The sequence below is a fragment of the Magnolia sinica genome, chromosome 16, assembly GCF_029962835.1.
Source record: "Magnolia sinica isolate HGM2019 chromosome 16, MsV1, whole genome shotgun sequence".
NCBI lineage: Eukaryota > Viridiplantae > Streptophyta > Magnoliopsida > Magnoliales > Magnoliaceae > Magnolia > Magnolia sinica.
In genome coordinates this window covers 1031164-1042829 of record NC_080588.1, presented here as the reverse complement: position 1 = coordinate 1042829, position 11666 = coordinate 1031164, and positions in this window count along the sequence as shown.

Sequence of the window (11666 nt, the reverse complement as noted above, 5' to 3'; positions counted from 1 at the left end):
TGAAACCTTGATAGGCTCCACAGTGATGTTTATTTGTCATCAAACCTGTTCATAAGATTATATAGACATGTATGAAAGGAAAAAACAAAAATAAGCTTGATCCAAAACTTATGTAGCCCTCAAGAATTTTTAAATGGTAGATGTTCAATTCACACTCTTTCATGTGGTGTGGTCCATTTAAGCATGGGATGTACTTCATTTTTGGGGTCAACCTCTAAATTTATTGAATAAAATGGATGGACGGAGTGGATAAAATACATAAATCATGGTGAACCTCACAGAGTTTACCCTGTACGCAATCTGCTTCACTGGGATCTCAAGACTTCCCGGCCCTAATAAGCTTTTATCGTTAGGATGGTGGGAAGCGGAATGCGTACAGAGTGACTCTGTAAGCGTACTGAGTAAACTCTGTCAGTAAATCATGTATTTTATCCACTCCGTCCATCCATTTTATAGGATAATTTAGGGCTTAATCAAAAACTGAAGCATATCCAACACTCAAATAAACCACACTACAAGAAAAATTGTGAATTGAACATCTACCGTTGAAAAATTCTCCGGGGTTACAGACATTTTGGATCAAGCTTATTTTAATGTTTTCCCTTAATACATGTCGATATGATCCTATTAACAGGTTGGATGACAAATAAACACACCGTGGGGCTTAGAAAGGTTTCAACGGTGGAAATCATTATTCCCGATGTTTCCTGTGGTATGATCCTCTTGATTTTTGGATAAGCTTCAAATTTGGTCTCAACCCCTTAAATTGTATGAAAAAATGGATGGACGGCATGGATAGACTACATACATTCATGGTGTGCCCAACTGAGTTTACTCGGTATGAGTAGAGCGTGCTGAGTGACTCAGTAAGCAGTCCGATTTCATGGTCTGGGTAAGCCATATACATGTGGGCCCCAATTTATTCTGCAGTTGTCATCATTTAGTAATAAAAATGACTGTCAAACATTGCATTGGGAATAATGTGGTAATTACTTAGTGGCCATTTCGCACCATGAATTTGGGGGGATTTGAAATCCCCTAGGTTGTTTGGCACCATCAAGTATTTGGGGTTTCAAATCCCCTCAATCAGTATTAGATTGTAATTCTCTTTAGCTATGTAATATTTTATATTTAACACTTAGGATCTTTCTTCCAGCTATGTAATATTCTATATTTAGCACCTAGGATCTTTCTTACCGCCATTCATATTGTCTATCAAGAGGTTGTAATCATACTATAAAGATGGTGTTTTTCCTCCAATACAATATACATAGAAATTCCAAACATATTATGGTATCAGAGACAAGTTTGATCAAGGCCGTTGATCCAAATTTTGAACGGTCAGGATCTCTTGACTGATCAGAGTAAACATCGATCTTTAGTGTATAATCTTCCTCAATCCATCTCTACTCCCACCAACCCCATTAGCACGACGGTTCTCATCCTCTGCTGCGACCCATCTCCTCATTACTGCGATTTCATCATCTGTTGCAATTTCATCGTAAGTTGTCCAACATCTGCCAGCACTAGAATCCAAGACGACAACAACATGGCCACTTCAAAGTCTCTTTGAGTTTACTATAAGCCCTACTCTTGCATCACAGGATTCTTCCAATCCACTCTACCTTTATCATTTGGATCAGCTAGGTATTGTGCTTGTTTCTCAACAACTTAATGGAGATAACTATACCACTTGGAGTCGTGTTATGATTGTAGCTCTTAGCACGAAAAATAAATTGTGCTCCGTTGATGGTTCCTACCTACCACCACTCACTACTTCACCTGATTTTGTCTTTTGGACTCGATGCAATCATATGGTTCTCTCTTGGGTTCTCAATGCCCTCACAAAGGAGTTATCCAATAATGTTGTTTACACTGACAACGCTCATGATGTTTGGATTGATCTACGTGACCGCTTTACTCAAAGCAATGGTCCATGTATATTCCAACTCTAACGTTCCATCTGCTCTTATACACAAAATCAGCCTACCATTGCTTCATATTTTTCTCAGTTGAAATCATACTGGGATGAATTATCTTCTTTCTCAACACTTCTCATGTGTACTTGTGGCGCATCCAAAGATCTCGCTTCTCATCAACAGAAGAAATATCTCATGCAATTCCTTATGGGACTTAATGAAAGTTATGCCGCTATACGAGGACAACTGCTTTTTATGAATCATCTCCCGACGATTAATAAAGCATATTCCTCATTGCTCAAAGAAAAGAAACAACGCGAAATCGCTTCATCTCCCCAGCCTTCTGATGCTACCATGGCACTGGTCGCTGCTAATCTTCCATCTCCTATGTTTCTTAGTCGCAATCCTGGACATAACTCCTACAAAGACAATCGCGGCAAGTGTCGACCCAATTTCACATGTGATCATTGTGGTTGGATTGGTCACACAAAAGACAGATGTCATGCCCTTCATGGATATCCACCCCGCCATCGTTTACATAGCTCCACTCCATCAAGACCAATCAGAGCACCATCTCGTGACAATACAAGTGCTACCACTTCTGCCCCATCTACTCCATCTCTTACTCCAAAGCAGTATCAACAGCTTTTATCTCTACTCAATAAAGGTACAACACAGCCTGAGGCACATCTCGCAAGTTATTCATCTTGTCTCTCTGCTTCCTCCTCTCCTTCCACATGGATTATCAACACTGGTGCCACAACCCATATGTCTCATTCTCTATCTTTATTTCATTCTTCCTCCCAATCCACCACCTTTCCCCCCATCACATTACCTAATGGTCATCTTGCCCTTGTTACTCATATGGGGATTGTTCTTCTCACCCCATCCATCTCCCTTACATGATGCACTTTGTGTTCCATCTTTTCGTTTTAATCTTCTATCTGTTAATCAATTGACTCGTTAATTAAACTGTTTTATTACCTTTTTTGCTGACTTTTGCCTTTTTCAGGACCTAGCTACGAAAATGACGATAGGACTGGGTAAGGAGCAAGGCGGTTTCTACCATTTTCTTCTACAAGCTTCTTCCACTGCTCTATCCACATCTTCTCCTTCTTCTCCTTAGTTATGGCATCGGCGCCCGGGCCATCCCTCACAAGCTCGCATCCATGCTTTATCCACCACTTTACCTTTTGTTGTTTTTTCTAAACAATTTCATTGTGTGTTTGTCCTCTAGCAAAACAGACTCGTTTACCTTTCCCTTCCAATTCTATTTCTACTATTGGTATTTTTGATTTAATTCACTGTGATACCTGGGGGACCCTACTCAGTTCCATCTCATTCCGGTGCTCGTTATTTTTTAACAATAATTGATGATTTTTCACGAGCGACTTGGACATATCTCATGCAATCTAAATCTGATACCTATTTTTTTCTTAAATCTTTTTTTGTTATGGTTAAAACCCAATTCCAAAAACAAGTTAGACAAATCTGCACAGATGATGAAATGAAATTTTTTTCTCATACAATACGCTCATACTTTCAAGACAGTAGTATTATCCACCAACATTCTTGCGTTGCCACTCCGCAACAAAACGGTGTCGTATAAAGAAAATATCGTCACCTCCTTGACGTTGCCCGTGCATTACAGTTCCATGCACATCTTCCGCTTAAATTTTGGGAGAATGCATTATTACTGCTACGTATCTTATTAATCGCATTCCAACTCCCCTCCTTTCTGGTATCACTCCATTCCAAAAACTCACCACAAAACCTCCTTCATATACACATCTCCGAGTTTTTGGTTGTCTTTGCTATGCCTCCACTTTGTCTAGCCATCGTGACAAATTTCTGCCTCGTGCTCGAAAATGTCTTTTTTTGGTCTATCCATATGCACAAAAAAGTTATCGGGTTTTTGACTTTTTTCCTCGTCAACTTTTTATCTCTTGGGATGTTGTTTTTCATGACGACATTTATCCTATGGCCAATCTTCCCCTCTCTACTCCTCCAGTCCTTCCATTTCCCACTCCAAATATTTTGGACCCCTCCACCCTAACAAACCTTCATCCAGCCCACCCCTTGCCTCACTTCCAGTGGTACCCTCTTCATCTCCTCCTCGTCCTCTTCGTCGCACTGCTCATTCCAAACATCCACTAATTTGGCTTTGTGATTTTGAGTGCTCTAATGCCGTCATGCTTCTTTTTCATGCCTCGTCTATTTTCACGAAGGTCTGTCCCTTCCCTTTATCTAATTCTTTCTTACACTAATTTTTCTTCCTCCCATAAATATTTCCTTGCTAGTATTTCTTCTCTTGTTGAACCTACCAGCTATTCTCAGGCCGTGAAAGACCCAAATTGGCGCAAAGCTATGGCTGCTGAAATAAAAGCCCTTAAGTACAATAAAACGTGGACTCTCACTTCATTGCCTCCTAACAAAACCCCAATTGGTTGTAAATGGGTGTATAAACTCAAGTTTCGTTCAGATGGTACTTTTGAAAGGTATAAAGCTCGCCTTGTCGCTAAAGGTTTTACTCAACAAGAGGGATTGGATTATCATGAGACATTTGCTTCTTTCGCTAAAATGGTCACCATCCACTGCCACCTCGCCATTGCTGTCATTCGTAAATGGCCCCTCTACTAATTGGATGTTCATAATGCTTTCCTACATGATGACCTCGATGAAGAGGTTTTTCTTGAAAGGGGGAGTCTCAAGTTTGCCTTCTCCACAAGTTTCTTTATGGACTCAAACAGGCATCTCGACAATGGTTTGCTAAATTTGTTACCGCCTTACATACTTCATGCTACATACAATCTAAGACCGACTATTCTCTTTTCACATGGCACCATGGCAAAACGTTTACTGCCATTTTGGTTTATGTTGATGATGTTATTATTACTAGTAACGATCTCTCTGCCATCAATGCTCTTAAATCCTTCTTGCATCGCCAGTTTCAGATTAAAGATCTTGGATCACTTAAATTCTTTCTTGGCATTGAGGTATCTCGTTCCCATCGCGGTATTTATCTCAGCCAGCGTAAATATATCCTTGATATCCCTTTTGATTCTGGATTACTTGGTGCCCGACCGACTGAGTTACCTATAGATGTTAACACCAAGCTTTCTGATGATATTGGCGATCTACTCTCTGATTCGACCTCCCATCATCGCTTGGTTGGCCGCTTTATCTACCTTACTATTACTCGACCCAATATTGTTTACTCGGTCCAGACTCTTAGTCAATTCATGAGCAAACCACGACGACCACATTGGGATGCAGCACTTCGAATTCTTCGTTATCTCAAAGGAACACCATGGCAAGGCTTGCTTATGTCTTCTTCTAGTCCCTTCACCTTGAAGGCCTACTATGATTTTGATTGGGCTAGTTGTCCTATGACTCGTCGCTCTCTGACCGGTTATTACACTTTTCTTGGTGACTCTCCTCTTTTTTGGAAAACAAAGAAGCAATCAACTGTTTCTCGTTCTTCTGCAGAGGCCGAGTATCGCTCCATGGCCTCTACGAGTTGTGAACTCACTTGACTCCTTTATTTGCTTCACGATCTTAATATTCGCAATGTCGGCCCAACCTTATTATTTTGCGATAATTAAGTTGCTCTTCATATAGCGGTTAATCCTGTCTTTCATGAACAAACAAAACACATTGAGCTTGATTGTCATCTCGTTCGTGACAGGATTCAATCAGGATTACTTCGGACATCCTATGTTCTATCACGTCTTCAAATTGCTGATTTATTCACCAAACCTTTGGGAAAAGAACTATTCCACCGTTTGAGCTCCAAGTTGGGAGTCTTTAATGCTCACTCTCCAACTTGAGGGGGAGTATTAGATTGTAATTCTCTCTAGCTATGTAATATCCTATATTTAGCACCTGTGATCTTTCTTCCAGCTATGTAATTGTTGTTAGAAGCCTTCAATCTGACTTTTTTTTTTTTAGGTTACTTGACCGGTCGAAGGTCAAGTTTGACCAGTCGAGGGAGCTGCTTGACTCAAAGTCCAGCGAGCACATATTTTTGATGTTCGGGCTGCTCAAACAGTCACGGGATGGCTCGACCAGTCGGGGCCTTGGCTTGACTAGTCGAGGTTACACAGATCCCGCGCGGACTGCGTAAATTTGAGACGGTTTCTGGACTTTTGCGGACTAGGTGCATAAGTGGAGTTTCCTAAACTATAAACAGGGGTCCCTAAGGCTATTCTAATGTATTCAAAAGCTTTCTAAAAGTTTTCCAAGGGTTCCTAAAGGGTTCTAGGGTTATCAAAGTGTGTAGCGAGGGTGAGATTCGAGGTTGTTCGAATCAGGTAAGTCCTCTCTCTCTCTTGTAATTTCTATTTCATAGTAGATTTCTGTCGCTTTGTACCATGGCTTTTTCTCGCAAGGGTTTTCGACGTTAAATCTTTGTGTTCTCTTGTGATTGCTTGACGTTATTGGATTGTTATCCTAGATCTAGATCTGTGTGATTCTGCAGCACAAGTCCCCAACAAGTGGTATCAAAGCAATCGTTGGGGCACAGATCTGAATCTGCAGGATTAGTAATAATGGGAAACAACAAGTTTGATATTAAGAAGTACTCGGGCAAAAATAATTTTGAGTTATGGAAGGTTAAGATGTTTAGCCTGTTAACTAAGCAAGGCGAGATTAAGACTCTTGAGGAGCGGAAATCTACCATGAAAGATGATGAATGGGAAAACCTTGATAGTAATGCTTTAGCCTTTATCCGCTTATGTCTCAGAGATGAGGTTCTCTATAATGTTTTGAGGGAGAAAACTACGGCTAGTTTGTGGGCGAAGTTAGAGAATATCTATACAAAGAAGTCCTCTGAAAATCGCCTACACTTGAAGTTACAGTGTTATACCTTCAATATGACAGAGGGTGGAGATCTAGAAGCCCATATCAGCAACTTTAATGAATTGATGTGCAAATTGTTGGATATAGAGGAAGTGGTCAAAGATGAGGAACAGACATGTATATTGTTGAATTCTCTTCCTGCATCATATGAGTCTTTCAGAGACACAATGTGCACCGCAAATAAAACTCTAAGCGTTGACACCGTTATCTCAGCCCTTCAAGGGAAGACTATGAGAAGCTAAACGGCGACATGGGGACATTTTTCGATGTACTGATTACGAGGGGCAGAGATTCTGAGCAAGGTACAGGATCCTCAAGGCTTAGATCCAAATCCAAGGCCAAGGGCAAAGGAAAATTAAAGTGTTGGAATTGTGGGTTGTCTGGACACATGAAGAAGGATTGTAGAAATCCTAAAGCGAAGAAAGAAAATTCAGCGGCTTCTTCCAAGGAGGCTAATGTTGTCACATCTGATGAAGAGACAAGTGGTGGTGAAGTTCTGTCTGTGTCCATGATCAGGCATGTTCACGACAATCATGCAGATGAGTGGATCCTAGACACAGGAGCGTCATATCAGATGACTTCTCATCGGAGTTGGTTCGCCAGTTAAAAGGAATGCGATGGTGGACAGGTTTTTATAGGCAATGATAATGCCTGTAATGTTGTAGCTATTGGTATGGTGAGCATTAAGATGTTTGATGGGATGGAGCATACCCTGACTGATGTCAGGCATGTTCCTGATATGAAGAAAAGTCTGATTTCTTTCGGTGCACTCGAGGCTATAGGGCTCAAGTTCACTGGTATTGATGGTGTCCTTAAAGTTTCAAAAGGGGCACTCATGGTTATGAGAGCACAAAGGTATGGAAACCTTTATAGGTTGATTGGGAGCACTTCAGCAGGTGGAGCAGCAGTAGCTATTGCAAACTCCACGTCTCTACGTATGTGGCATGCTCGTCTGGGCCACATGAGCGAGCGGGGCATGAAGGTACTTTCTGATCGATATTTGATTCCAGCTTTTAAAAATTTTAATTTAGATATATGCGAGCATTGTATATATGATAAACAATCTAGATTGTCTTTTAAATCTAGAAAATATGTTTGTAAGGGAGTACTTGATTATGTGTATTCTGACGTATGGGGGCCATCGCCAGAAGTTTTCATTGGGGGGTCGTCATGGTTTGTTACATTCATTGACGACTACTCCAGGAAAGTTTAAGTTTACTTCATAAAACGTAAATATGAAAATTTTACCTTATTCAAAAAATGAAAGGCAATGGTGGAAAAACAGTCAGGGCGAAAAATAAAGATTTTAAGGACTGACAATGGTGGAGAATTTACTTCCACCGAGTTTAATGAGTATTATAAGGATTAATAGATCATCAAGCACAACACAGTACGCCACACGCCTGAGCAAAATGGTGTGGCTCAGCGAATGAATCAGAATCTCTTGGAGAGGGCCAAATGCACGTTAAGTAATGTTGCGTTGGACAAGGACTTATAGACTGAGGCCGTTAACATGGCCTGTTATTTGGTGAACTGGTCTCCTTCAACGACAATTGAATGTAAGATCCAAGAGGAAGTATGGAGTGGTCAGAAAATCGACTACTCAGATCTACGCATATTTGGTTGTAAGGCTTACTCTCATGTACCGTCAATTGAGAGAGATAAGCTAGACCATAGAGCCAAAAAGTATATCTTTGTTGGCTATGACATTGGTGTGAAAGGTTACTGGTTATTCGACAAGGTCACACACAAGGTCATCACTAACCGTGACGTCAGATTCGATGAAAGCTCCCTATTTCGCAAGAATGATCAAAAGGAGCAAGATGAACCAGAAAAGGTGATCGTAGACATCCAGATTGACACAGATAATACTCAGGTAGAGACAGATGCAAGATAGAGGTACAAGATCAGGTAGAACAGCCACCTGTGAGAAGGAACCCACCGCGTGATCGCAAGTTACCGGCAAGATATAGTGACGACTCTAATATTACATATGCTCTCATTACAGATGAGGGGGATCCATCTACTATTTAGGAGGCTCTTGATGAGCCTGATGCAGAAAAGTGGAAGGTGGTTATGGATGATGAGATAGATTCGTTGTACAAAAATCACACAAGGGAGCTGGTGGAGATTCCTTTGGGCCGAAAAGTGATCGGATGCAAGTGGTTATTCAAAAAGAAACAGGATAGATATAAAGCTAGATTGGTAGCGAAGGGTTATCCTCAAAGAGAAGGAATCGACTTCACAAAGATATTCACGTTGGTGGTTAAGCAGGTGTCTATCAGATTTGTGTTGGCGCTGGTTGCCCAATACGATCTCGAGCTGAAACAGATGGATGCGAAGACTGCATTCCTACACGGGGAATTGGAAGAGCAGATCTATATGAAGCAATCAGAGGGCTACGAACTTAAAGGGGTAAAGAAAAATGTTTGTAGGTTAATGAGGTCGTTGTACGGCCTGAAACAGTTGCCTAGGCAGTTGTATAAAAAAATGATTCTTTTATGCTGAGTCAGAAATTTACTCGGAGTGAATACGATCACTGTGTCTATTACAAGACACTGAGTGATGGTAACGTTTGTATGTTGATGAATTTATCAATCATGATATGTTAGAAATCAACATGAATACTCGGTTATTAGGGATCGAGATAAAAGATCAAAAAGAGTTTTTGTCTATTACAAGACAATGCAAGTGATGGCTTTCCTCATAACAAAAATTCATGTCTCATCCTAGTTTGTATGTTGATCGGTGTTGTGCACATATGCAAACAACATTGATTGCTACTGTCATGATATGTCGAAATCAACATACCGAATACTCGGTTAGCTTAGGGACAAGATCTTGATTGAAAAAGCTGATCTCGACAAGACTCTTAAAAGATCGTACAAGGGCCGACTCAAGTTGAAAGAGTGAAATCAAGACTCTAGTGAAACTCAAGCCACTTTCAAGATTGAGCTACTTGGTTTAATCTTCATCAAGACTTAGGCTCATTCTTCATGGTCTCTTGTTTAAATAATAACATGATTGAGACCATAGGAGATGATGAGGACTATAGCGTCATAGATTGACTAGTCTTAGGTCTGCTTCGACTAGTCTAGACTTGCTTCGAGAATCCTACGTAAGTTTGTTACTTGAAAAGGTATTGATCACCGAGTATGGCATCTTCGACCGGTCGTGAATCTACGACTCGAAGTAACTTTGCGGGAACGCCGGAAACCTACGAGCGTAGGTCCCCACGTGGAGGGCTCACTAGTCGTAGAATCTGCGCTTTCCCGCCTAATCTTTCATAATGGCTTCAATCGAAGAGTCCTCGAAAATCTCACCTATAAATAGAGCACGAAATTCAGAGTTTGATATTCAATTCTAAAAGATATGTCAATGCTCCATTTAAGTTAAGTGTGCTTATTTAATATCTTCTTTCCTTAGCTTTATTTTAATTGATGCGATTTGAAAAGAGGAATTGTTATTCCCTTTCTTTGGAATCAAAATCAAGTAGAGATATGTCCAATAATATAAAGTGAGTCTTGGACATTGAACTTGGACATTGAATCATCTTTGGTTAGACTAGATTTTGGTTTCTTTATTTTCTTGTTATAATGGAATTTTTTAGTTGTGTCCTAAATTCAATGAGGAAAAGCAGGTTATGTCTCATGTGCCTTATTCGAATGCGATTGACAGTTTAATGTATTCCATAGTCTGTATGAGACTAGATATTTCACAGGCAGTCGGTGTTGTGAGCACATACATGTCAAACCCCGGCAAACAACATTGGGAAGCGGTGAAATGGCTACTTCGATACATGCGAGGTACGAAAGACTACGTCTTAACTTTTGAGAAGATAGGGACAAAGTTGGTAGGGTATGTGGATTCCAGCTACGTAGGCAGTGTGGATTCCGGAAAGTCTACTTCTGGATACTCATTTGTACTAGCGGGTGGAGCAATCAGTTGGATATCGAAGCTTCAGTCCGTGGTGGCTCTTTCCATGACCAAAGCAGGATATATGACAGTGATGAAAGTGTTTAAAGATGGTGTTTGGCTTAGAGGTATGATAAATCAGTTGGAACTTCAGCAGGAGGCTATGCCAGTTAATTGTGATAGCGAGAATGCTATCAATTTGACTAAAAATTCTGTTTATCACTCACATACTAAACACATTGATGTCTATAACCACTTTACCGACATGTGCTTGAGGAAGAAGGCGTCACACTGGAAAAGATTCACACCAGCGTGAATCCAGCAGACATGCTCACCAAGGTCGTTCCTACAGAGAAGTTCAAGTTCTGTGCAACTTCTCTGGGCTTGGCGATGGTGTAAAAGGAGGACGTTGTGTGCACGAGAAGCGTTGAGCTATGATGTAATGATGAGATAAGAGAAGAGGTCAAGGAGTTACACGGTTGAAGATTGAAGACTTGATGGAGATTGTTGTCAGAAGTCTTCAATCTGACTTTTTTTTTTGGGGTTGCTCGACCGGTCGAGGGTCAGGTTCGACCGGTCGAGGGAGCTGCTCAACTCAAAGTCCAACGAGCACATGTTTTTGGTGTCCGGGCCGCTTGACCAGTCAAGAGGATGACTCGAGGCCTCGGCTCGACTAGTCGAGGTTACGCAGATCCTGGGCGAATTGGGTAAATTTGAGGTAGTTTCCGGACTTTTACGGACTAGGTGCGTAAGTGAAGTTTCTTAAACTATAAATAGAGGTCCCTATGACTATTCTAATGTATTTAAAAGCTTTCTAAAAGTTTTTCAAGGGTTCCTAAAGGGTTCAAGGGTTATCAAAGGGTGTAGCAAGGGTGAGATTCGAGGTTGTTCGAATTGGGTAAATCCTCTCTCTTGTAATTTCTATTTCATAGTGGATTTCTGTCGCTTTGTGCGGTGGTTTTTTTCCGCAAG